This window comes from Bemisia tabaci, chromosome 7, assembly GCF_918797505.1.
Source record: "Bemisia tabaci chromosome 7, PGI_BMITA_v3".
In the NCBI taxonomy this organism is placed as follows: domain Eukaryota; kingdom Metazoa; phylum Arthropoda; class Insecta; order Hemiptera; family Aleyrodidae; genus Bemisia; species Bemisia tabaci.
This window is the reverse complement of record NC_092799.1, coordinates 9,018,501-9,043,057: the sequence shown is the minus strand read 5'-3', so window position 1 is coordinate 9,043,057 and position 24,557 is coordinate 9,018,501. Positions and strand designations below refer to the sequence as shown.

The 24,557-nt window shown below is 39.9% G+C and overlaps 1 protein-coding gene across 5 annotated transcripts in view; it reads left to right on the top strand.

The window, feature by feature from the left end:
* The window catches only part of LOC109032713 (uncharacterized), a 393,313-nt gene that overhangs the window by 32,594 nt on the left and 336,162 nt on the right, over positions 1 to 24,557 (top strand). The gene's annotated exons all lie outside the window — the stretch shown is intronic.

Below are 24,557 nucleotides of genomic sequence, written 5' to 3'. Positions count from 1 at the left end.
ACTGACGAAGACAAATCTTGTAAAACACCAAAAACAACAGTTCGTCCCTATTTTCGTTGGAGAATAAATTTTCTTGGCGAGATTCATGATAGGAAGGAACAGCAACTTGAAGATTGGATGCAAAAGTTATAAGTTATTTTATCTTGCCTCACTCACATACACCTTTGATAAGGCGACCAATAAAGGTGCACTGCAAAAATCAGCTCAGCAACAATGCTAGCATCCGTGTCGGCGAAGTTGTATTGGTTGAGATTGAAGGAACTTGTAGTTTTCCCGGATCTCCATCACCGATTCATTTGCTGATGTGGAAGAGACTCCAAGACTTTACCATAGCATCGGATTTCCTTAACTTATCAAATGAAACTATCATTCGTAGCTTCTCGTCCAAATTTTAGTCATTCTTTTCTAATCAGAAGTCGGTAACATATTTGATGCTCGAACAGCGTCAAAAAAAGAAATAAAAAAAGAAAAGAAATTAGAATTTGGAAAATGTCACCGGTACCACATGACGGAGCTTATTTTTGTAGCAAAGTATTGATGCGTCTTAGCGAAATGTTGCGTAGAAATCAAGTCACGGGATGAAAATAAAATGATTCAACTCCCTGGCAAGATAATCATAATTTTAATTAAACTTGGTTTAACAAAATTAGAATATCCCGTTCGCGAAAGAGACCAAAAGTTAGGTAAATCTGATTGATTGTTCAGGAAGAATTTACACGCGCTTAAATTACCTTCGTCGGCTTTTCAAAAAAATAATTACGAACAAAATTAAAAGTAGAATAAAGGAATTTGACCACTCGGAATATTCAGATGAAAAAGTCATCGTATAAAAGTTAGCGCCCAGTAATTATCTCCAGCCTATCGAAATGAAAAATCCTGTTAGGTACACTCACCTCTAGTAGATTGCAAGTAATAGTATTAATGAGTGCAATTTTTTGTGAAGCAAAAAAATAATTTGGTTGGAAAGTGTCTAAAATTTAAAGCGTACCTCGACTGCGGAAATTGCTGGAGTGCTTTTTTTTATGGAGCTTCATCTGTAATTTTAATTGGTAGAACGGGAAGTATCCTGAAGAGTGTTCGATGCCGCGTCAATTTTATGCTGTAATTGAAATTATAAAGCATACGATGGAACTAAAGCCAGTTGTTAAAATTGGATGAAGTCGCCAGATAACCCCCGGGCGTATGGATTCTATTCCTCATCGTGCATTTAAAATGTTGAATTTTATGCACAACGTGGCGCTGAGGATGCACTCTCATCTTCGTGTGTATTCAGTTCATACACGTACGATAGAAGGTTGCCAACTGGTCTGTACATTTCTGAGTGCTTTGTGCTTTTGCTCTTCTGAAGAATGAATGAGCCACTTTTTATGGTGAAAATAAATGCATCACGACCACAACGCACAGCTTCCTAAAAAAATCGAAGGAGGACAGAGAGAACTTCCCAGACTAACCCAAAAGCAAAGACCCAAAGTGATTCGACGGTTGCCATTTTTTGTGTCAGAGCGATGTGCGATATACCGCACCAATCCGTTCCATAATTTCAGCTACTTGTCATTTCTTTTTTAAATTTTGAGATCGCACTTCTGTTGTCATTGGACTAAAAAATTCATGTACCAAATTTGACAAAAAGAATTCAACGTATTAAAGGCAGGGTTTTTTATAGGCAGGGTAAATATCGCATTCGAGTGCAGTTTCGATATCAACATCAAATGCGATATTTTTCCTCTAAAAAAACCCTGCCTTCATTACATTGAATTTCATTGTCAAATACAGTACATGAATTCTTTATTCTCATGACAACAGAAGTGCGATCTCAAAATTCGAAAAAAATGACAAGTAGCTGAAATTATGGAACGCAGTGACGCGATTTATCGTGCATCGCTCTGACGCACAAATTGCAATCGTCGAATCACCTCAAGTGCCTAATAGCTTACATTGAAATAAAAAAAGTCAAACTTTCCACTTTCGGAAAAACACTCATCTCCAATGTATGTCAAACAGGATTTTAAAAATAAATTTTTCAAACTCGGCGAATCACTGGGAACAGGTTTTTACACTTCCTGCTTTGTTTCAACCTTTATTTAAGCCGTAACTTTTACCAAAAGCTCGTGCCTGTTAGAGTATCACATGCCGGGGGGGGGGGGGGGGGGAAAGACTCTTTTCGTACAGGCACTTTCTTGACAATATGCATATTGCTAATAATGTCTGATCGCAATTATTCGTACTCAGAAGATGTCTATAATGCATACTCAAATTATTGAAGGCTTCGGTTGCGCATTCGCTCAAATCGACACAAGTCCTTTGCCGTTTAAAGTCGTTTCGGTGAAAGTCGTAATGTTCTAGCTTCCTTGAAAGCCGCCCAAATATAGGAACAACGCACGTACCATTAGTCACCCTATGTACGTAAGTGTTTTTACCGATAAGCCAGAAATTGTAGTTCCTAATTGCAATATGTAGTCCACCTAACGACTGCAGAGCCCTGCTTGAACTGTATAATACTTGGACCGCGTTTAACAGAAAGGAACTAAGCCATATCTTCTATTGCCAAATTTAAGTGGACACTTTAATTTTTTACGGGGAAACGTTTGTGCGGATTTTTTTCGAAATTTTTAAAGAATTTGCTTCGCACTATGGAGATAATTCTCTGTTTCCGTGAAAAGCTGCACAATCGTTTTCATGTAAAAAATTAAATTGCCCAGTTAAATTTGGCGTTTCTTGGACTACCGCCCTCTTTTTGTGCCGTAGTGCCTTGATATATTTTGCGAGGAAAGCTTCGTACCCATAAAGGATGCCTGACATTCTTAAGGTGTATCTACAGCTGCGTGAAGTAAGAAATTTCTCCGCGCAGGGGGCGCCACCGCTGTGTTTTAGAGTCCGTACAGCACCACGTGAGTCCTTGAGCTTTTATAAAAGTTGAAGGAATTTCTGTTTAAATCGAAGATAAATAAGTTCTAGCTATAACATTCTTCTTCCTATTGACCCTAAAAACAACGTGAAAAGTCAATTCTGAAGTTCTGCAATTTGATCCCAGAAAAAAGTAGGGTTAAGCATGATGACCTTGATGCAACCAATCGCGCTTGATCGCTCTCAGCAGTTGGCAGATATCTCTCTCCCACCGTGAGCTATCTCTCTCGCACTTACAGATATCCCGTAAGAGAAACTGGGATCAATTTACAGCTTTTATTATTAGACTTTCAAAGCTCGCGTTTGTTTCTAAGGATTCCAGACGTATGCTGCTAGAACTTATGAGTCTTAGAATTTAAGATACCTATTGTGATATTTAAATAATCACTGATTTCGGAGTCGGATTTTAGCAGCGCGACGTGGTGGATTTTTCGAACTACAGCTGAAGATTAACCTTAATATGTTGGATTGCCTTCAACTCTGTATGATACTGTGCAACACCTCTGTTGTGAAATAGTTGCTTGAGGCGCCGTGGCACCCCGCGATGCGGCGGGCGGGCGGAACGCGCTTTGGCGCCTAAAACCTAAGGGGATACTTCCAGCATTGCGCAATGCGTGAAGTATCCCCTTAGTTTGTAGGCGCTAGTGCGCGTTTCCGCTGGCAGCACATCGAACCGCTCCGCTCTGTGTTACGCTCTAATATTTGAAATTGCGGAGTCAGCGTTTTTCAACTGATTTTGAAATGTTTACACACTCTGCATGGATCATTCTCATTTAAATTATGATGAAAAGTATAATGTGTGCTATGTAAAAATTAAGGTGGTGCCGTGTCAAATTTGAACCGCGTTTAACAGGAAGGAACCAAGCCACACAAGCTGTCGTCACTTTTAATTGGGCACTTTAATTTTTTACGGGGAAACGTTTATGCGGATTTTTTTGAAAATTTTAAAGAATTTGCTTCGCACTATGGAGATAATTCTCTGAAATTTCCATGAAAATCTGCACAACCGTTTTCATGTAAAAAATGAAATTGCCCAGTTAATTTGGTAAAGCTGATGTGGCTTGGTTCTTTTCTGTTTAACGCGGTCCAGTTACATGCCCCACATTTTGTAACAACACCGTTTGCAATCCGCGTTGCCCAGTCGTAGGGTGCCTTCTCAGCCAGAGCCAGAATGCGTGACAACAAGTCAATAATATATATGAGTGCAAAAATGAAGTTTTGAGAAAATGGGCCTAGAAGCCTCTGAGTGGAACATTTTATTGAGAGAAGCCTCCGTTATTTGTCAAATCGCAACCAATCATTCGATAGACTCTTAGAAATCATTTGGGAATTAAAACTCGTTCGATTTTATTTGAAAGTACATGAAAAAGGTAAAATTCAGTTTCATGTTAGGTTAGTATTGGGCAATACAGCCGTAAGTGCTATCTTCTGCGTGTTTTTGTGGTAGCGTGTTGGACACACAACAAACACAATTTCAGGTTAGAAGGTAGTAGGTGCAGGATGAGGGCGGCATTCTCTTGAAATCACTGTTTTCATGGCTCTCATGCATCTACGGCTGTCTTGAAAAAAACTATGTCATTTTTTGTGCACTTCGGCTTTTTCATACGTCTCGTTTTCATTAAATTAGGATGAATTTTGCTGTTATAGCTGTCTCAGTAATTTCATCTAAAAGAGTTTAGACGAATTTCGAAGAATACTCGATTTCGAAAATTTGCACTTACGGCTCTCTTCGCTATCACGGCAGAGCTAACAACCGCACTTCACCGTGGCCGAAATCAATGATAAATCAAGTCCCCCCCGCAGGAAATATTCGGGGAAACCTTTCTGATTACTTTATGAAACCCCACATCCCCTCTCGGACGTTAGTCATGTTCGCGGACCTCGGGTAATCCGCCAAGCGATTTAGGGGCAACAAAATTTACTTTTAACGAGGGTGACGCCGAATATTTTGTGGGAAGCCTCGCCGAGAAATGTCCGGGTCGAAATCGCCAATATATATTTTCGAATATTTTTGCGCTGCGTTGACCGAAGTGGACGGGGTCGTATTTCCTCGCGCGCCTGACATAAAAGCGTAACTACATTTCGCGATGAATCCTATCGTCCATATAACTCAATGCTTTCCTGGGCTCATCATTAAGTGGAGTTACACTCTTTTGTCGTCCACGTGGCGATATTGGTGCGAGTAGATTTGTTCCTCGGTGGAACGGTAGAGCTCAATGTTGTATGCTAATATTAGAGCTATTGCTGAGTTTTCTTCAACAGGAAAAACATCACGAAAAAGAGAAAAAAGTAGGCACAGTGACATTTGTTTATTTTACAGGGAAAGAATGAAACACTATTTGAGTATTTTACAGGGAAAGAATGAAACACTATTTGAGGCATATTCCGTCGTTTTTCAGACGAGGAAACTCTCACGGAAAAAAAAGTGTCAGGGTTTATCCCCCAAAATTGTTCTACCACCCAAATGTGTTGGATGATAAGGACATTTCCAATTAATTTTGGTAGCACCGCAACTCAAGATGGGGCAGTACCGCAAAATTTGGGTTAGTAACCTAATTTATCGGGATACTACCACAATTAATTGGGATACTACCACAAATAATCGGGGTATTACCGCAATTAGTTGGGAATGTCCATATCATCCAACAGTTGGTACTTAACCCCTACCTCTTTTTTTCCGTGCTATTTCAAAGTTGGAAATTGACTTAATCAATATCCAATGTATTGCAAAGATATAACCACAAAATTTATTCTTAGAAATTTGCTGCCTTTTGAGTATATCGAGAAAAGAAATGCATGATATTTTCAGTCAAAAATGTCCATACAAAGAATTGCAACGTTGAAAGACGTTGCGTCCTCCTGTCTGGAAAACGACGTCGCCAAGTTTCCTCCGATAAAAACCGGAATTGCTGGGAAAATTGAGAATGTTATTTTCTCAAATTTTCAGACAATTGTGTGCACAATTTAATCTAAAATATCTGAAACTTTCAAGGGAAAATACGCATCACTTTTGTCAAAAATACAGGTTCTATCATGCGAAAATTGGCAACTCCTGAATGTTCATATGACGTTCTCCTTAGCACGGCAGAATTATTCTGCCGTGCTTAGAAAAGACGCTGCGGAGGCATTCGAATGTTGCCAAATTTTGTCTCAGAAAATATTTATTCTTGCGCTAAGTTCTGAGTATTTCTCACTGAAACTTTCAAAAACTTAAGATCAAATTACGATCACAACTGTCTGAAAAATTGGAAAACAAATTTTAAAACATTTTCCCGAACATTCATCATTTACCAAAGGAGATTTGGCAACGTCTGAAGGCTCATACAGCGTCTTTGCCTGGAATTTCCAGATACGATGGGTTAAATTACGGACACAACTGTCCGAAAAATTGGAAGCAAATTTTTTACAAATTTTCCCGAAAATTCGTCATTTACCGAAGGAGATTTGGCAACGTCTGACAGCTCAAACGGCGTTTTCCCTCAGCACGGCAGTATTGACCTGACTTTATGCGTTTCAGTTAAACTCGGTGCAATTATCGTTCCACTGAAAAGTTTATCCCCTTTTCAAACCGACGATGACAAATGAATCAGTTGTTTTCAAAAGGGAACAGGTCCGCGCTGCCGTGCTAAGGAAGAACGCCGTATGAGCCTTCAGACGTTGCCAAGTTTCCTCCGATAAAAACCAAAATTACTGGGAGAATTGTGAAAATTATTTTCTCAAATTTTCAGACAACTTTGTACACAATGGGCCTGTTGCAAACTTTTGCTAGAGCAAAAGAAAGAGTTGTTTCTTCTAGATAATGCCTCAAAAATCACGATGAGCGCATCGGCAAAGTCTGAAATGCACTCATAACTTCACAATCTGCGTAAGAAATTTGCGTTTTTCTAAGCTTCCCGCTTCAAAAACGATACTACGGCACAGATGAACATTTTGTTAGAGGAGTCGCTCCATCGTCGGCGATATTCATCATGGCCGACGCTTGCGCGCAGTTCCGCGCGTAATTCGAGGAGAGTTCAAGGTCAATCAAATCGGGCGTGGAAAACATGAACGTTAAAACACGCAGATTGTCATCTGGTCTAATCCAGTTCAGGTGTTATCTCGTCCCATCACACGTGTTTTGGCGGATTGGCGTCGGCCATGATGAGTATTGCCGACGATGGAACGACTCCTTTTACAAAATGTTCACCTGTGCCGTAGTATCGCTTTTGAAGCGGGAAGCTCAAAAAACCGCAAATTTCTTACGCAGACTGTGAAGTTATGAGTGCATTTCAGACTTTGCCAATGCGCTCATCGTGATTTTTGAGGCATTATCTAGAAGAAACAACTCTTATTTTTGCTCTAGCAAAAGTTTGCAACAGGCCCATTTAATCTAAAATATCTGAAAGTTTCAAGGAAAAATGTGCATGGATGTTGTCAAATATACATGTTTTGTTCAGGGACATTTGTCAACTCTCGAATGTTCATACGGCGTTCTCCCTTAGCACGGCAACATTCCTCGATGAGCCTTAGTTAGTATGTCTCTCTATGCAAGCCAAGGCTCATGCAAAAACGGACTTGTTCCCTTTTGAAAACAACGGATTCAAATATGCTAATTTCATCGCAGAATCCGACTACTCCGAGTCCATGAATAAGGCTGGAAGTTTAATTGGACGCCCATGAGACGCGGGGGTCGAGCCGATTCCGAGAACGGGCCGAATTACCGCTGAAATTTCACCCGGGTTCGGGCACTCTCCGATGTTTTAAGTGAGACAAACTAGCGTCAAGTCGCGACTAAAGTAGGGGGTGGGTCAGCCCCCCGCCCCCCAACCCCATCCCCGCACGTCCGGGCCGATTTCGGGCCTTGTTTTCGGCCAATCGCGAGGGCGCCATGGAGGCGGACGCCACTCGTATATCTCTTTTTTTGAGCCCGATTTCCGTGAGTTATGACCCTCGTATTGCCCCTGTCGTGCGCTCTGACACCGCGGATACACGCCCAAGAGATGGTCAAGAGCTCTGCTCTTAGGGTTACTATGGTGGGGTTTTAAGTTCAAGGTCCATCCGGATGCAAAATGTTTCGAACGCGGGATGCTCGATTACAATGAGTTTGTTCCACGTAACGCCGTTCTCAGAACGAAAGAACTACCTGAAATAAGTGATAAAATCAACGTACAAATTATTGAAAATATATTTATAATATTAATATTATATGTATTAACTATATATTTATACATATTAAATATATTTATAATATTAGTAATATTAATATTTAATGACTTAAAAGAGAACATAAACGGAAGAATAAGTATTAACTCAACGTCAAAAATTAGGGAAACAATTGGAATAAAGTATAAATGCAGAGAAAATGGAAGTCGCAAAAATGTCATTAGGTCTATTCCACATTCAAGAGTTGAGTATTTTTCTTGAGAATGGAGATGTTGCATGTGTGAGGAATTTGCGATTTGACTGTTGATTCTTGTGCAAAAGTTCGCGAGAAACTCGATGGTACCACTGGTTTTCTCTGAAATCAACTCCCAAGCTAGGAAATAGCGCTCAAGTTGAGGCCAAAATGGAGGGGATATCCCACGCTATCCTGAGAGTCCACCTCTACATCAAGACAAACTCTCCATGCGAAGATAGGGAGCAATTACATTAGCAGGGTTGCCGTGTTTTCAGTTTTGGGGTCCCCAAATAAAGTGACAGCCCTTGTCAATGCATTTGCTCCCTATCATTGCACGGAGAGTTTGTCTTGATGTAGAGATGGACTCTCAGAATGGCGTGGGATATCCCCTCCATTTTGGCCTCCAAATCACGGGTTGAAAACCGCTGACTTCGCGAGTTTGAATTTTAGACTCTAACAGAGCGGAGCGAGGAGCTACCAGCGGGATACGCGCACTAGCGCCTACAAACCTAAATGAATACCTCGCGCATTGCGCAAAGCTTGAAGTATTCCCATAGGTTTGTAGGCGCCAATGCGCATGTCGCGGAGGTCGGCCGTTCGTGCCACGGCGACTCAAGTAACCATTTTACAACAGAAATGTTGCACAGTATCATACGAAATTGAAGGCACTCCAACATATGAAGATTGACAGGCATCTTTTAGGAGGACGGAGCTTTCCTCGCAAAATAAATCAAGATACTCCAGCACAAAAAGAGAGCGGCAGTCCAAAAACCGACAATGGCTGAACAGCAGAAAAACATGTCTGAAAAACAGAGAATGGCTGATACCAGGTTGCCGAAGAAGGTGTTGGAGTGGGTCCCCCTAGGTAGGCGACGGAGAGGACGTCCAGCCAAACGGTGGGTAGAGGGCATCCACGAGGAGATGGAGAGATGCCAACTTCCGGAGGATCTCTACCATGACAGATTCCTGTGGAGAATAGGCGTCGCAGAGCGCCCTAGCGCGCCGTAAAAGCGGCTCATACATACATACAGTCCAAAAACTCACCAAATTATAGCATCCGTATTTCACAACGTTCAGCATAATTTTTTAATTTCAGTAGAGTATAAAGTGACTCAATTTAGGCAGGAACATTCTTGAGTATGCCGTCAAGAAGATTTTATTTTGAATCAAGAATAAAATACCTGGATGAAAGCAGGTTTCTGCTTGATGTAAGTGACCTTTCTTCTTATACAAACATCTTTTCTTCTTTAAACAAGCATTTTTTTCTTTATTAATTCATAAGGAATTCTTCTCGGCTGTAAATGTCAGCATATTATTGCTTGAATCAAGTCACTTTTTCCGCTAATGAAGTTCAAAAATCATGCTAAACGTTGTTGAATACGGATACTAGGACTTTGTAAGTTTTTCAACCACCGCTCTCTTTTTATCGTCGCGTCGTCACTCCATTTAATGGAGATGTTGCATGTGTGAGGAATTTGCAATTTGACTATTGATTCCTGTGTAAAAGTTGGCGAGAAACACGATGGTGCCACTGGTTTTCTCTGAAATCAACTCCCAAGCACAAAAAAAGCTCTCAAGTTGAGGCCAAAATGGAGGGAATATCCCACGCTATCCTAAGAGTCCACCTCTACATCAAAACAAACTCTGAATGCAAATATAGGGAGCAAATACATCGACAGGGCTGCCACTTTATTTGGGTACTCCAAAACTGAAAGCATGGCAACCCTGCTAATGTATTTGTCCCCTACCTTGGCATGGAGAGTTTGTCTTAATATAGAGGTGGACTCTCAGGGTAGCGTGGGGTATCCCTCCATTTTGGCCTCAACTTGAGAGCTTTTTTTGAGCATGGGAGTTGATTTCAGAGGAAATCAGTGACACCATCGTTTTCCTTGCAAACTTTTGCACAAGAATCAACAGTCAAATTGCAAATTCCTCACACATGCAACATCTCCATTAATAGATTTACTCGATAGATTTATTAGGTCCCTAACTACATTTTAACACTGCCAAATTTCCGCTCAAAATTTGCGTTTCTTATACGAATGTTATCGGACACTGTTCACTGGTAATTTCGTAGATCCCCCCCTCCCCCAAAATCATTGTAAATTAATAAACGAAATTTTGAGCAGCAATTTGTAGTTCCCCGTACGAAGGAACGTAATTCCATTCCGAGGTTGCAAATCAACTCAAAAAATATATTTCTTTACCAGAAAGTACTAGTGCAATTTCTGTCCATAATTTGTCTGATTTTTGTATGAAATCAGTAGGAAAATCAGCGAAATTAGTAGTCAGAAATTCCAAGGATTCTCATGGTAAAAATGCACGTTGCGAGAGGGTATTTGGCATCTTTGAAATGTATTAACGTCCTTCCGTGAGAGGAAAGAATGAAAAATCACGATGAACTTATAAAAAAAAGTCTGATGGTCACCCGAGGGAGATATTGACAACATTATGCAATTGGGAACAGCTACTTTTGACTCAACCACAAAAGTAACTATCTGTAAAAGAGCACAAATGGCTTTTGGTTTATTTGTGAAATTAGCTGGAAACAGTAGTCCCGTATTGCAAAATTTAGTTCATATCTCTGTCGGTCAGGGACGATGGCAGAAAAATTCTTTGCGCTCAGATGAATTGCCTTCTTTTCCGTTGATTCTTCGCCGCACAACGTTCATGTTAGTATAGCTGTATCATTTCCTATTAAATGAATTAATGAAGGCTGCAACCATCGTTTTTCATTCCTTGTCTAAATGACATCTTCTAATTCTTAAAAAAAAAAAAAAAAAAAAAAAAAAAAAAAAAAAAAAAAAAAAAAAAAAAAAAATAAATTTCGTAGGTTTGCCTGGAAAACCGCAGCCAAAACTCGCATAAAGCTTTCGGTGAAACCATATCATCATCGAGTTTACTTCAGCTCATTATTATCATTCCGCCGACTTCTGAGACAACGTTCTTTTAAAGAACAGAATGTAATCCCAGGAGCGCCTCAAAATGAACTTTGTAAAAGTTCTCTTTGAGGGGATGGAAATCCCCGAACAGTTCGGCAACTTTTACCTGTAATAATTCAATCATCCCTTTGAGCTTGAAATTTCTTTTGAACATTCCGGGACGTGCACACTCGCATGCTTTTGTTGCACCCACACTATTTTACCGAGAATCATTTTATTATTATTAGCTTTTCCTACAAACTGAATTTTTCAGTGCGAAAATATTCTACGAAATTAAATTCCTTTGTTCAGCTTTTATCTGTTTACGATGAATAAAATTCCTCTTTACAAATTCGTATCATGAATAGTTTTAAAGTCGTTTTTTAGAGAGTTCTCTGGTTCAGTCTTTGATCTACGCTCCAGTGATAATGATTAAAAGCCACAAAAATCACCGCAAAATGCTCGGAACGTGAGACATAACCCGGAGATTCACTGGAAAAAAAAAGTTGCTTGGATCTACAGTCCAGACTCTTGAAAACATTGACAAGAAAAAATACTCTTGATTCAATCCGATTTTGTCTTGAATTGAAGAGCCGAGCCTCTTGATTAAGGCGGATTTCCTTTTGATTCGAGCAAAAATTCCGATTGAATCAAGAGTTTTTTTTCTTGTCCATGTTTTTAAGAATCTGGACTTTAGATCCAAGCGACTTTCTTTTCCAGTGTTGGTTCAACTAAGAATCATTTGATACATTACAATAGAGTCAATAGATTCAATATAACCTATTTTTTGAACAATTCATGGGACAATTTGCATTCCTTACAGTCTAAAAAATGCTTCGGGAACGCCTCCTGTTCGATCCTCCGGCGAAGAGACCAAAAGCAGTGGCGTGGCGTACTTTGCGATATATCGATTGATCTGCGATTTAAATCTATGGAAAATAACCGATTATCATAACCGATTTATCATTACCGAAAATAACCGTTCGCAGCGAACACCTTGATAATCGATTCTTTACTACAGCTTCAAAGGAGAAATATCGATAATCGATTATTCACGCCACACCACACTGGTAAAAAACACATTGGATCTAGAGTCCATACTCTTAAAAACATCGACAAGGAAAAGTACTCTTGATTCAATCAGAATCTAGCTTAAATCAAGAACCAAGCCTCTTAATTCAAGCGGATTTCGTTTTGATTCAAGGAAAAATCCGATTGAATCAAGAGTATTTTTTCTTGTCAATGTTTTCAAGAGTATGGACTCTAGAACCAATGGGTTTTTTTTCCAGTGCATGCCTTTGACCAAAAGATGCCAAGATCCTAATATTCCTGGATACGTCTCAAGAGGATAGGCTCGAGAGAATCTGAAAATTAGATCTTCCCGATTAATATCGAGAAAATAAACGCCGGAAATTAGAGTCGGAAATTTCTTTCCGATCCCGATGAAAACAAAAAAATGAAAATATGAAGAACGGGTCTTTGTTGCAGGAGACTCCTCGCGTCGCATTCTCTCTTCCTCAGCGCTTTCCGAATCCATCCTTCGACATAGCTGTCAGACAATATAAGAGCGATGAAATTCCTCTTTCTTCCAATGTAAGCACCATATCATGAAGCCTTTGAGACCCAAGGGAAGATTTCCGTCTAAAGCCATATATTTTTCGCTCAAGTGCTGGAAAATTGATAGCTAAAGTGAAAAAATGCGTATCCATATTGCAAAGTTTCAAAATATTCGTTTAGGTATGTTTATTTTTTAAAAGGAGACTTATGCCGCTCTCTCGCGCTGAAAATATAAGCTGAACGTGGGATCAGCAGTCGACTCTCAAAAATAAAAATTTATCATTCGTGGAATTTAATGTAAAGAGAAATCTACCAAAAACCTTATTTCAGATGCATCCTTTTTCTAAATCACACACTATTTATAAAGTAGTCATTAACATTTTATTTTCAGCTGTGACATTCCACAGGAAAAACAGGATTTTTTAAGCGCCAAAAAAACCTCAAAATTGAGTTATTGACATTACTGCTTGACTGTTTGATGCAACTTTAACACAAAAAATGTCCCATAATATTATTTCAAACTAACGACGGTAATGACGGTTTGAAGTTTAAGATTTAAAAAGATATAGATCTGAAAAAAACTGTTTTAATCTGCCATTTTCGGGACGTACAGTTTTCAGATTGAAATTTTTACAACTTAACACCCCATAAAGATAAATTAAACTGCCAGTATACCATTCTTCGGGTAAATGAAAAAGAAGTTCGCGTCGACTTTTCACGTATTGGTATTAGTATATATAAAATTTATTAGGCTCTAAAACACCTGAAGTGAGTTCGAACAAAAATACCGATTGGCAAAGTGCGACACTACGTATCTCTATTGCAATGTTTCATTTCCGCTAATAATAGTTTTTCGCAGAGAAGCAAACCAACTTTATAGCTTGAAAGTTTTACCGAATATTCTGTTAACAGAGAGAAAAAAATCAAGAAGTTTTCAAGGAATTACGTTGATTAGTTTTCCAAAGAAAAAATTAAGTATTACAAGAAGTCTGCATCGTCGCAAATGGAGATACGTGGTTTCACACTGTGGCCATTGATATAGAAGTTAATGAAATAAATACAAATACATAAATACTTACATGATTACAAATTTACCTGTATCCTCTAGATTTCCTTCTCTCATGCACCGACAAACGTATTTGCGTTCTTGTATTACTTTTGGTGAACACAGGAAGTACGAACCAATACAAATTTTGTGTTGATTTTGGTACAAGTTTGCGGTGAATTTAGCGCAGAAAATAATGGAAAGATCGGGAGAACACATTCTTTCGATTGCGACGTTGGTATTGACCACTCGTTTTTTTATTAATTTTCTTCAAGAAAACCAGCTTGCATTTTCTCTTAAAATCGTCAACCGAAGGCTAGGGTTATTTTGTGTTTTACTTCCCGTATTAACCAAAATTTTGTGTTGAAATTTCTCTCTGTGTGGATGGTTAGGTACAGCGTTTTTAAGTCGTGGAATTAATACAATCTACTCTCATTTTGCGAGAGTTACTTATTACTTACTTTTAAGGGGAAAAAATAGAATAAAAAAAGAGGATTGTTCCTGTGCAATTTGACAGCTGGGTCCTTTTTTCTCTGCATCGGAGCGAAGCGAGCTGGAGTCTAATCATTTCCTCCGAGCGAGTCCTTTCTCCCGTTGATTCAATTGGAGCAGTTGAGCAGGGAAGAACGTGCATTGTTTGTAATGAGAAGAAATTTTTGCGCAAAAATGTGAGGTATTTTTTTCGGCTCCTCGCGCTCCAGACGCGAAAGACACGAGCGAAAAATTTTCCCCCTGAAGAGAGAGACGAATGGGGTGGGGTGAGAAATTGAGAGAAAAAAAGAGAGAGTGAATCCTTTACGTTTTGATAATGATGTTAGGTGAAATCATCAACAATGAAAGAGAAAACGAAGCTCAAAGAATTCGTATATCAAGGCTCACGGACAAACTCCGCCATTTCTCTAGTGGCAGTGACGAGTGAAAAGTATTTTTCAGAAACGCTTCAATAAAAACTGTTAAATTTTACAAATAAGGGAAGCTTTTTTTGGGTATATTTTTTAAAGAGTATTTACTCCAAAATTTGGGTCCATTTCAGTTCTGACAATGGACTTAAAGATCGAAATGTACACACACGCACACCACCAATATGCAACAAAAATATGCGTGTTAATACAAGTTTTTTTACTTTAATTTCACCTTTTTTTCGTACATATCACCCAAAAAACCCCAAAAAAAGTTTTCCGTAAGTTTCCAAAGTTTCTTTAAGAACTGTCTCCTAAAATTTTTGTAATTTTTTTATATTTTTTCAACAATCGTCGCCACTACAGATTGCGATTCTTAAAAGTTGTGGCTTCAACTTTAAAAGCACGGGAAAAGCTTTTAGGAAACTGGGAAATCGGGAGGAATATATAACGATGTGTTTTTCTTGCCACTGTACTCGGAGTAGTTCAGGTGGCAGGTATCACGATCTGGCAAAGATTCAACAATTCTAGGGACAAATCAGTCCCAAAATTGCTCATCATAAAGCAGTTTTATTGCAGCATCGGGAACTTTGCAGGTTCTGTCTTTCTTTCTTCGCTCCAGAGTATCAATAAATCGATTTCAATTTTTTGTGCATTAGAGGTCTTTTTCTTCCGCGGACAGTAACACATCTTCTATTCATGAGACTCTGGTAGGATACCAAACAAAGCACAAACTAAAGCGATTTCTTCACATGTTTTCTCCACGGAGGATGCGTAGAAAATGATTAGTACAACGAAAAGTTCAAAAATAAACTTTTGAATACGGCAGATGAAACACGATATGCGTTTTTAATCGGACGTTTTCAGCGAATATCAGCGTGACTGCATTATAAGTCGCCTAGTATCCTCTCTTTTCTAATAAAATCTTTTTTAAGATACTCGGGTTCGGTGTACGGGGTGAGGAAGGGTAGCAAGGAGGGGAAGAAGCGGCGCCCCGGGGGGTTGGACCGCGTAGCGACCAGAGGGCGGAGCCCCCTAGTCTTCTTATATTTTACTCCCTTGATAGGGAACTAAACCCAATGCCGACTCGAAATTCTGTGAGCAGAATCTCCATGATCTAACCGAAAACTCCTCAAAATGACGTCATTTCTGTGAGTTTCATTCAATTTGATCACAGTGAACATGTTCATATTTCATTTAGGGGCTGATTTTCGAACTTACCGATCAATATCTCAACGTAAAAATTTTGGGACGGAAACGTATAACATGGCACCTTCATGCAAAACTTGCCCAATAGCCCATTCATATTCTATCGAGCGGTCCATTGCACGGAAAAATTAAATTGCTTATTTAACAATTCAGTTGCTAAAAGAAGTGACTGCTATGTTTCAATGTAAATTTTAACAACAACAAAATGCTACTTTAACCACCCGTGTGGTTAAATTAGCTTACGATAATGGTTAAAGTAGCATTTTTTGTTGTTGTAAAATCTACGTTGAAACGTTGCAGTCACTTATTTCAGCAATGGACCACTAGACAAGGTACGAATTTAAGCGATCTGATATAGGTTCTTCAACCAAAATTTCACGTAGAAAACGAGTCACACAACGAAAATTACTGAATCCAATTCCTAAGGAAGATATTAACGTTTTTATTTCACATTGGTTATGAGGAATTTGAAAGGCCCGCTCACAAAAAACTCAAAGCTCCACGTGAGTCAAATCGTGCACTACAACGGTTTCAGCAAGCTTCTCAATCGAGCAATGTTCATTTCTCACCATGTGTTGTTCAAACTATTAGCAATTTGCTATAGCTGAGCCAAAGCGTCAAGATTGAGGTTGTCAGATTTTTATATCGCAGAGACTGTCATGATAACGTTTAGCGTGCGATGTGAATCACGTAGAGCATTGAGTTTTCATGAGCGGGTGGTTTGAATTCACGCATCAAGAATCATTAAATATCATCGTAAGGAGTTAATTTCGGTAATTTTCGTTGTGTGCATCGTGTTTTACGTAAAATTTTGGTTAAAAAACATGTATCAGAATGTTGAAATTCGTACCTTATCTAGTGGTCCATTGAATTGTTTAATCAGAAATTCAATTTTTTCCGTGCGCTAATGCGAAATAAAACGCTGCCGTAGGACAGCAGTCGAAGCCTTTACGTCGCTCGGCCGCAAAGCTCGGAGCGGGGTCCGGGTCTGAGACCCGGATTGCTCGGGTCTGGAACCCGAACAATCCGGGCGAGGCGAGGAATCGGAATGTCAGAAGTCGCTTGACATGGGATAATTGGAAAGACGCATACATAACGAGAACCGGCCCTGGAATCGTATCCTCCACAGCATCCCCCCCCCCGTTCCCCCTCGCCCCTTTCATAACATCCCCTGTCGAGATGACGGCTGTCCCGCGCTAACCGCGACAGCCGCTCGGCTTTGTGTACCTGCGTGTCCCTCGGGATAATTGTCCCGCTGAGAATTGGTTTCTCAGGGACGGGGTCTCGAGTGGGACGTAAAAGTTGTAGGGATCCGGTTACGCGGACGGGGAAAGCCTGCGGTTTATAGGGTGCACCAGAGTTTTTGATTCCCGCGATCGAAGCACGCGGTTTCTGGAACCGAAGTTTGGTTCGAAAAGAGTTCTGCTAGTGGAAAATATCAACGGTGAAACGACCAGACCACGTATCTCGTTTGCGGTGTTTAAAAATCGCCGCTCCCATTTTATGTTTCTAAAGAAGAACAAACGGATTGCATTTTGCGAAAAGGGACCAAGAGCATTCCAGCGTTGACGGATTAATAAAATAGAAAGAAATTGGAAAGAAAATAGATGGATCAAATAGAAGTAAGACAATTATTAAAAGACTTCTATTTTTTGTCTATGTTCCGGACATTAAATACAAGGAGAACAGACAATTTTGTTGTCTACATTCTGTATTTTTCTATCTGTTTTCTGAATTCTGAATTTCTAAGAAATAGATAAAGAAAATATCCAATTTTTCTCTATTTTCCATCAGGTTTTTGAATATATTTTCTTAAGGAAATATTTCTATCAATTTTCTAGACGGAAAATAGATCAATTTTGTAGACAGGAAATGCACCTATTTTCTTTGGTAAATAGTGACACTCACTTTAAATTTTCTGTCTACTTTCCATAATGCTACCTACTTTTTCTTTATTTTCTAATTTTTTTTTCATTACTTTTTTTTCATAAAATATTTTCATTTTGCTATTTGGGATCTTTTTCGGAATTCGGCGATAAAGCGGACGAGGAAAAGTTTTAGATTTGAGGCCCTCGCGGCGAAGTGACGTTCGTGTGCTTTTGATTTCTTTTTAATGGGCTGTGCACACTGCAAGGAACGTCCTCGATAAACATTGAACTTTGATGATCCAATGGTGCTTTGAAGCGTATTTCGGCCTATCTACTCATGTGTCAGTGCCAGATGCGCGCCCGCTGTCAACCGACCCCAGTTCGGTACGGTTACAAAGTACGTATCAGGGAACAAATTTGAAAACTTTTACTCTCAACTCTGCGCCAGGGTCTCCTCCGCCTCCTTTCGAAGTGTCGTGTGCTCAGGGTGGCAAAATTTCATGGAAAATAAAATCTTGAAATTTCACGTGAAATATTTCACGAAATTGATGAAATTTGAAGTTGAAGCTGTTGAAATTCACGAGAGAAATTGAAAAATACCGGTCCCTTTTCAAGTTTCGCAGAATGTAAAAATTGTGACTTTTTTCCAATTTTGTGTGTTATTTTGGGTGCGGGTTGCATACTCTAGCTCCTGAAAAACATGAAATATTTCACAGCCTCGTGAGATTTCATGAAATTTGAAGTTGAAGCTGTTGAAATTTATGAAAGATATTGTAAATACCGGTCCCTTTTCAAGTTTTGCAGAATGTAAAAATTGTGACTTTTTTCCAATTTTGTGCGTTTTGAGTGCGATTTGCATACTCTAGTCCCTGAAGTCCCTGAAAAATATGAAATATTTCACAGCCTCGTGAGATTTCATGAAATTTGAAGTTGAAGCTGTTGAAATTTATGAAAGATATTGAAAAATACCGGTCCCTTTTCAAGTTTCGCAGAATGCAAAAATTGTGACTTTTTTTCCAATTTTGTGTGCTTTGAGTGCGGGTTGCATACCCTTGATTTCATGCGAAATATCTCTCTGAATTTTCCAATCTTTCATTTCTCTCCTACGTTTCATGCCACCCTGCGTGTGCTTTCGTAACTCAGCTCAACGTTATCTCCGTAGAATGGAAATTCTAAAAAGCAACTCCGCGCTCCTTCTTTTTAGTGTTTATGCAATTTGTGTCACTTGGGCTTTGAATACGCATTTTTTCTTTCGAATTGCCCTCGCGTTTCAATGAATGGAAATTCGAGTGAATAAGCTTGGACCCTCCAATTGGATAGGTGTATGCCACGTAGAAATTGGAATATATGTTTCAAGTATTCTTTTCCAAATCATCCTCGCGTTGTAATGAATAAAAATTCAAGGAGACATTCGGCGCTCCGTCAATTCGATGGCTGAGCAGTTTGTGCACGTAAATAAAATAATTCTTATGCGATTCTACACAATTTGAATTTTTTGTTGTGACAAACTAAGGGCAACAAAATTCTGATTTTTGTGTCGATCATATACTGAGGCAGTCGTAAAAACTCACTCAACGTCAACCCACCACGATTAGATTCAAGCCTACACAAACCCAGTGGCGTGACGTGCTGAGTGGTATATCGATTGATCTGCTGTTTAAGCCTATCAGAAAGGATCGAAAATCAGGTTGTTCACAACGAACACCTTAATAATCGATTCTTTACCATTGCTTCAAATGGAGAAATATCGATAATCGATCATTCACGCCTCGCCACCACACAAATCGCCTCTCAATTCTTAGTATTCGCGTTATTTTGAGAGTAATAATAACAACTTTTGAATTCATATTTTCAATAGGTATTATTCGATTTACATTTCTGATAAAAACGTTTCGGATTCTGATCGCCGGAGCAGCATTATTGAAACGTGTCACTGGAGAGTTAAGGTATTTTACATATTTATTGCAGAGACCCTATCCCATAATTTCCCACGGGGTATACGCTCATTCACTTTTCAAATTAAAACTCGACTTACGTAAATAATAAACGAGAGTCACGGTTATTGTGCCCAAAGCTTAGGCTTAAGGTTGCCAATGTTGTGCGATCAAACATTTTTCGAAAACAAATTCGAGAATAGATCGTTTTCGATAGTGGTTCGATGTATCGTTTGGTTCAAAACAATAGAACATAACCTCAAACGAAACTTTTAGGATTTCAGTCGGAAAAGCTGAGAATGAGAAAATTCCCTACTATTCCACCTTGCAGATTCCACCTATTCCTCAGATTACTCGATTGACTTTGAGGCTATGTTTACATGTTGAACGAATCGATATCGATACAATCTCACCTATTTGATGTATCGAAAACGATCTATATACTGATATTTTACTGCCTCGTTAAAGGAGAGCGGAGTATGCTCAACATGACAGCTAAGAGATAGAGTGAAAACTTTTAACAGAAATCATTTTGCAAAATTTACAGTCGATCTTAACAAACTAAGTTGACTGAAACACCTGGAAACTTTAAACGTCGTTCTCTAACCAGGAAGCTTGTAAAAAGTAAATTATTCCCCGAGATAATATGCTTTCTTCTTTCAAGCGTTAACGATGCCAAGCAAGGGGACCGCTTGTCCCGTAAGATATATGTTTACTGAGGTTAACTTGGACGTTCGAAGAACAATTTACAACGTACGCACTCTAAAACCCCTAAGTCAAAGTTAAATAAGGAAGCACTGTTACTCGAACACCCATAAAAGTACTAATCTGCTTTGAAAACTGATAGCATAAACGTTGTCCATAAAAAAACGGTAGAAATATTGTTCCTGATTGTAAAATTTTGCGTTCAAATGAAAGAACACAGATGTATCGTACAGAAAAATTGCAACCAAACAAGGAGTAACTAAACTAATTAAAAAAAATTTTCATCTGAAAACTAAAAACGGACACGGTGTACTGTACACCGCGGTATTCGGTACTGCAATTTTAAGAAAAAATGCCGTTTAAATTTTCGAATGTTACCAAATTAACTCAAATTTTTTTGTTCATTAGGAAAGTTACGAATATTTTTCCTTAAAATTTTCAGACACTTTGCATCAAATGACGAACAATATTCCCTGAAAATCACAAGAAAATTATTAAGAATTTTAATTCGTGATTTGTCAACGGAAATTTGGCAACGTCTGAAGGCTCTTACGGCGTTCCTTCTCAGCACGGCAGGACAGGTCCGACGTTGAGAAATTACGAGGTTTCAACGATGAAATCGCGCTAATATGCGTCTCATGCCGACCGCCGCGCCGTGCGTTTGCGGTGATGCGTGAAGTATTCCTAGAGTCTTGTAGGCGCTAATATGCCTCTCACGCCGACCGCACTGTGTTTGGCGCGATTTTCCAGACTCACGGGGTTTAGCATTCCGAAACATGCTGCTTTGAAACTAAACGGAGGTCTCCTTTCCAGTGGATGACCAGATAACGATGGCCAAAGCTCTATACCACGTATCTTAATTGCGATGTTTCAAAATTGTCGCTCCTAGTTTGTTTTAGCCAAGTCGAAGACGCCACATGCACCGCCGGGATCCAACGTCAAGGGAAGAGGAAGCCCACAGGAAGAAAATGCCGAAAAAGACAACAAGCAAAAAGAAGAATGCTTTTTCAACATAGAAAAAAGATGGAACGAAAAGAGAGAAACGGATCGCTGACCCTCTAAAGCTCACATCCGTAAGAAACAAACTCATTATTTGCGAACCCGGACGTGTTCGCGGGCGGGAGGATGTTGAATATTGTATAGAGATTTAAAGAATTTTTATTTCGCACTTTTTTTGTGGTTCAGGCAACTCGGTGGTGGACGGTTGTATCCAGCCCCCCCCCCCCCCCTCTCACACTCCTGCCGGGACCTCCGCGTCCCTGCAGCTCCACAAACTCACCCCCACTCTAGCCTTGACTGGAGTGCGCATGCGCTGTGCGCCGAGGCACCAGCCCTTGGCCGCGCCGGGCCCACCCTTGGCCCGGCAGTTCCCGTCGTCACCCTCTTGGAGAAACACGCGAGCTCCTGGAGGCACAAGTCCACTGCCGAGTTAGCCTATCTGCTTGATGTACTAACTCCTGAAATAAATTGATGAAACTTACACTTGCCTTCAGCATTATCGATCCACCTTTACAGGTCCGATACTCCTCGAAGCATCCAGCACAAATCTCAGCACGCTGCTTGGTGCGCTGCCGATCTGCGCTGACTCTCGAGTAAAGTATCGCAGCCCGAACCCAGCACGCCTGCGGGTGCGCTGATAATTCGCGCTGACCGGATATAGGAACCGGGCGGAAATCCAACGGGGGGTTTTTCTCTAAGTCAAATTCTCACCGTTGAGTGCGATTTTCGGTCGGATCCTCAAACATTTTCAAGACGGGAAAAAAGCCTTTACAGTTTGAAATTTACACAGAATACTCTGCTGAAAAAAAGGAAAAATCCAGGAAGTTTTCAAGCTATTATGTTTACTAGTTATTCAAGATAAAAAGTTAAGTACGTCAGGAAGTCTGCAACCTTGCAAATGGAAGTGCGTAATTTCGCACCCTGGCAACTGATAAGGCAATTTTTACCACTTGATCGCTGCAGGGAAGTTGGAAAAGAAGACTCGGGTGGTGTTTTAAAGTGCTTCCCTTTCCGATCCTTGCTTTCGTTTAAATGTTTATGAGTCCCTTATCAAACACAATCGGGGTGAAATCGGGAAAGCGCGTAACTCGATTTGCGACGTTGCAGAATTTCTATCCTGATCCATTATTTAAGTGTAAAACTTCTAAAGGAAAACACATCGAAAACTTCCGTGATTCTTTTTCTTTGTGTGAATAATATTCGATGAAAATTTCGAACCCTTAAGTTGTTTCGCTCTCCTTAGAATCTTAAGGCGATCCGATGGACGCCATATTTTGTGTGGGAACGGCACGCGATATATCGCATCCATTGGTTCCATTTTTTCAGCTACTCGTCATTTTTCTCCAATTAATTCTGTTGTCAGGAGACTACAGCACTCACTTACCAATTTTAACAAAGAATTCAACTTAATAAAGGCGTGGTTTTTTTTAGAGAGAAAATACCGCATTCGAGTGCAGTTTCGATATCAGTATCGAATAATGCGATGTTTTCTCTCTAACAAAACCACGTCTTTAGTACGTTGAATTTCTTCGTTAAAATTGGTAAGTGAGTGCTTTAGTCTCCTGACAACAGAATTGCGATCTCAAAATTGGAGAAAAATGACGATTTATTTTTGAGGAAAATTATGAATATTTTTCCTTGAAATTTTCAGGAACTTTAAATCAAAATACGAACAAAATTCTCTGAAAAATTGGGGGAAAAATATTCATAAGTTTACCAGGGAACTCGTGTTTGATCAAAGACAATTTGGCAACGCTTGAAGGTTCACGGAGAAAAGAACCTCGTGCGTGGGACCCGAAGTTTAGGTCATATGGATCTCTGAAGTTTTCGGATTGAGCATCTGAACACCTTAGGTCCAGCTGCTGAAGTTAGGATCATACGTCTGAAACTTCAGTTCTTACATCTGAAGTACTTCGGTTTTCACATCCGAACAACTACGGTTCTCACATCCGAAAAACTTCGGTTCCCACATCTGAAGTACTTCAGATGTAAGAACTGGAGTTTCAGAAGTGTGATCCGAACCTCGACAGCCAGACTTAAAGTATTCAGATGCTCAATCTGAAAACTTCAGAGATCCATACGACCTAAACTTCGGGTCCCACGCACGAGGTTTTTTTCTCCGTTTTTTTCTTCTGGTGCATTGAGGGTCCCTCTGTTTTATTTTTAAAATTCAGCATCAGGTGACGAAACTCAAAACGCCATCGCACCACCTGCAAGGAGGCAACATTAAGTGGAACAGGTTGAACCGTTGAAGGCGCCGAACTCAGTGAAATGAATTAATCGAGTGAACGGTCGATGATTTATTAAAAAGCCGAGATTCCGCGAGACGACCCATCAAATATTCGCCCGAGCGCAATATTAAACGCCCCGATGCCGACGACGGAGTGTGGATTGTGGAATCTCGTTGTGCTTTTATGAGATTACTCAAATGAAAACAAAAGCGGAAAAGCGGCTCCGATCCGATTTTCCGTCCGCAACGTCACCCCCAATAATTATTCAATTTTTATCTCGCTTTGTCCCGGAATCCGCCGTAAAAAGACATGCGATCCTTGGAATGAGCCAGCCATCAGCCAACTCTCATTGTTTTTAAATGTTTGACACCGATGAATTAGCGGAGAGTAATACCTGTCCAAACGCCAAGTAGTCCAGGCGCCTGGTAAGTCTACCTGGAATTTTGGGTACACAGCGATTTTTTTGGCCTGCTTTATGTTTTTTGGGTCGCTGAATCCGAATCTGAAGTTTCCGCACGCGTATCTGGTGAGCATTTTCCGCTATTTGAAAAAATGGCCTAAAAAGGCCTTTTTTTGCGGTTTTTTTAATATAGCGGCTACGAATGAGGAAAAGTCCCGGATTTAGCTAATGTTTTGAATAGCTGACATAATTTGGAAGAAAATGGTGTGTACATATGTTAGGTTTGCTTGAAAATTGAGGAAGATACAGCATCGTGAACATCGCGCCTATTCACGTTTTCGCGGCGCACCCGTCAACGCGCGATCCGGCTCGCCGCGGTCAGCCAAGTTCCGAAGCGTTCTAAAGTTCCGAAATCCGAGGTTCCTCAATTTTTGAGCAAACCTAGCATATTCATATACCATTTTCTTCCAATTTTGTCAGCTATTCAAAACATTAGCTAAATCCGGGA